The sequence below is a fragment of the Arachis hypogaea genome, chromosome 12 (assembly GCF_003086295.3).
Source record: "Arachis hypogaea cultivar Tifrunner chromosome 12, arahy.Tifrunner.gnm2.J5K5, whole genome shotgun sequence".
NCBI lineage: Eukaryota > Viridiplantae > Streptophyta > Magnoliopsida > Fabales > Fabaceae > Arachis > Arachis hypogaea.
In genome coordinates this window covers 89,399,589-89,402,818 of record NC_092047.1, presented here as the reverse complement: position 1 = coordinate 89,402,818, position 3,230 = coordinate 89,399,589, and the positions used below count along the sequence as shown (strand labels likewise).

The following is a 3,230-nucleotide window of genomic DNA, read 5'->3' as shown; positions in this document are numbered from 1 at the left end:
TATTTATTATTCGAAAACACCATTATCAATTTATATCTGCCTAACTGATATTTGCAAGGTGACCATAGCTTGCTTCATACCAACAATCTCCGTGGGATTCGACCCTTACTCACGTAAGGTATTACTTGGACGACCCAGTGCACTTGCTGGTTAGTTGTATCGAAGTTGTGAACCATGGTATTGGCACCATGTTCTTGGCGCCATTGCCAGGGAAAGAAAGAGCCATGAATTTTACATAATTAAAGTGTAATCACGATTATGCGTACCAAGTAGCTCACGTTGCCAGGGATTGTTCGAGCCTGGACATCACAATTTCGTGCACCAAGTTTTTGGCGCCGTTTCCGGGGATTGTTTGAGTTTGGACAACTAACGGTTCATCCTGTTGCTCAGATTAGGTAATTTTCTTTTTTTATTTTCTTTTCAAAAATTTTTCAAAAATCTTTCAAAAATTTTTCTCTTGTTTTTGAAAAAAAAAATTTTTTTTTTAGATTCAAAATTTTTAAGAATGAATTCTAGTGTTTCATGAAGCATGTTGAAGCCTGGCTGGCTATAAAGCCATGTCTAATTCCTTTGGGAATGAGTATGTCAGGCGTGTCATGTCTGAATTACATGCTGAAGCTTAGCTGGCCATTGGCCATGTCTAGTGTTTTGGACCGGAGCTTTCATTGAAAGCTTGGTTGGCTAGTGAGCCATGTCTAATTCCTGGACTGAAGCTTTAGACTAAGAATGCAAGATTCCTGGAATTCATGTTAAAAATTTTGGAATCCTTATTTTTTCTTTTTCATATAATTTTCGAAAAAATCCAAAAAAAAATTAGAAAATCATAAAAATCAAAAACATTTTTTGTGTTTCTTGTTTGAGTCTTGAGTCATATCATAAGTTTGGTGTCAATTGCATATGCATCTTGCATTTTTCGAAAATATCATGCATTCATAGTGTTCTTCATGATCTTCAAGTTGTTCTTGGTAAGTCTTCTTGTTTGATCTTGATGTTTTCATGTTTTGTGTCTTTTCTTGTTTTACATGTGCATTTTTCGTTTCTTAGAGTCTAAACATGAAAAATTTCTAAGTTTGGTGTCTTGCATGTTTTCTTTGCATTAAAAATTTTTCAAAAATATGTTTTTGATGTTCATCATGACATTCATAGTGTTCTTGGTGTTCATCTTGACATTCATAGCATTCTTGCATGCATCACATGTTTTGATCTAAAAATTTCATGCATTGCATCTTTTTAGTGTTTTTCTCTCTCATCATAAAAATTCAAAAATCAAAAAAATATCTTCCCCTTTTTCTCTCATCAAATTCGAAAATTTGAGTTGACTTTTTCAAAAATTTTTAAAATCAAGTTGTTTCTTATGAGTCAAATCAAATTTTCAATTTGAAAATCTTATCTTTTTCAAAAATCTTTTTCAAAAATCAAATCTTTTTCAAATTTCTTAGTTATTTTCGAAAATTTCAAAAATATTTTTCTTAATTTTACATCAAATTTTCGAAAATAACAATAACAATTAATGTTTTGATTCAAGAATTTCAAGTTTGTTACTTACTTGTTAAGAAAGATTCAAACTTTAAGTTCTAGAATCATATCTTGTGATTTCTTGTGAATCAAGTCATTAATTGTGATTTTAAAAATCAAATCTTTTTCAAAACTAATTTCTATCATATCTTTTCAAAAATATCTTCTCATCTTATCTTTTTCAAAATATCTTTTCTAACCTCCTAACTTCTTATCTTTTCAAAATTTGTTTCAACTAACTAACTAACTTTTTGTTTGTTTCTTAACTTTTTCAAAACTACCTAACTAACTCTCTCTCTCTAATTTTCGAAAATATCTTCCCTCTTTTTCAAAAATTTCTTTTTAAATAACTAATTATTTTTATTTTTATTTTTGATTTTAAAAAAAATTTTCGAAAAAAATACTAACATTTTTCAAAAACCATTTTCGAAAATCACTAACTCTTTTTCAAAAATATTTTTCGAAAATTCTCCCTCTCCCATCTTATTCTATTTATTTACTCATCTCCTAACATCTCATCTCACATCTCTGCCATCCTCACAGTTGTGTTTCTTTCTTTACATCACACTCTTTGTCTCCCTCTTTTCTTCCACTCACAAAGGGATCCCTATACTGTGGTATAAAGGATCCATATTATTATTATTATTTTTCTGTGCCTTCTTCTTTGTCATATGAGCAGGAGCAAGGACAAGAACATTCTTGTTGAAGCAGATCCAGAACCTGAAAGGACTCTGAAGAAAAAAATTAAGAGAAGCTAAATTACAACAATCCAGAGATAACCTTTCAGAAATTTTCGAATAGGAAGAGGAGATGGCAGCCGAAAATAATAATAATGTAAGGAAGATGCTTGATGACTTTATTGCACCTAATTCCAATTTACATGGAAGAAGCATCTCCATTCCTGCCATTGGAGCAAACAACTTTGAGCTGAAACCTCAATTAGTTTCTCTGATGCAGCAGAACTGCAAGTTTCATGGACTTCCATCTGAAGATCCTTTTCAGTTCTTAACTTAATTCTTGCAGATATGTGATACTGTTAAGACTAATGGAGTAGATCCTGAAGTCTACAGGCTCATGCTTTTCCCTTTTGCTGTAAGAGACAGAGCTAGATTATGGTTGGATTCTCAACCCAAAGACAGCCTGAACTCTTGGGATAAGCTGGTCACGACTTTCTTAGCCAAGTACTTTCCTCCTCAAAAGCTGAGCAAGCTTAGAGCTGATGTTCAAACCTTCAGACAGAAAGAAGGTGAATCCCTCTATGAAGCTTGGGAAAGATACAAACAGTTGACCAAAAAGTGTCCTTCTGACATGCTTTCAGAATGGACCATCCTGGATATATTCTATGATGGTTTATCTGAGCTATCAAAGATGTCACTGGACACTTCTGCAGGTGGATCCATTCACCTAAAGAAAACGCCTGCAGAAGCTCAAGAACTCATTGACATGGTTGCTAATAACCAGTTCATGTACACTTCTGAAAGGAATCTTGTGAGTAATGGGACGCCTATGAAGAAGGGAGTTCTTGAAGTTGATACTCTGAATGCCATATTGGCTCAGAACAAAATATTGACTCAGCAAGTCAATATGATTTCTCAGAGTCTAAATGGAATGCAAGCTGCATCCAACAGTACTCAACTGAAGAAGAAGCTTATGATCCTGAGAACCCTGCAATAGCAGAGGTGAATTACTTAGGTGAACCTTATGGAAACACCTAT

At 33.2% G+C, this 3,230-nt stretch overlaps 1 non-coding gene across 1 annotated transcript; it reads right to left on the bottom strand.

The window, feature by feature from the left end:
• Positions 1 to 2,721: 2,721 nt before the first annotated feature.
• LOC112730987 (small nucleolar RNA R71) lies at positions 2,722 to 2,829 on the bottom strand. The gene has a single exon (XR_003166784.1). It is a non-coding gene; the product is annotated as a small nucleolar RNA R71 (small nucleolar RNA).
• Positions 2,830 to 3,230: the final 401 nt, after the last annotated feature.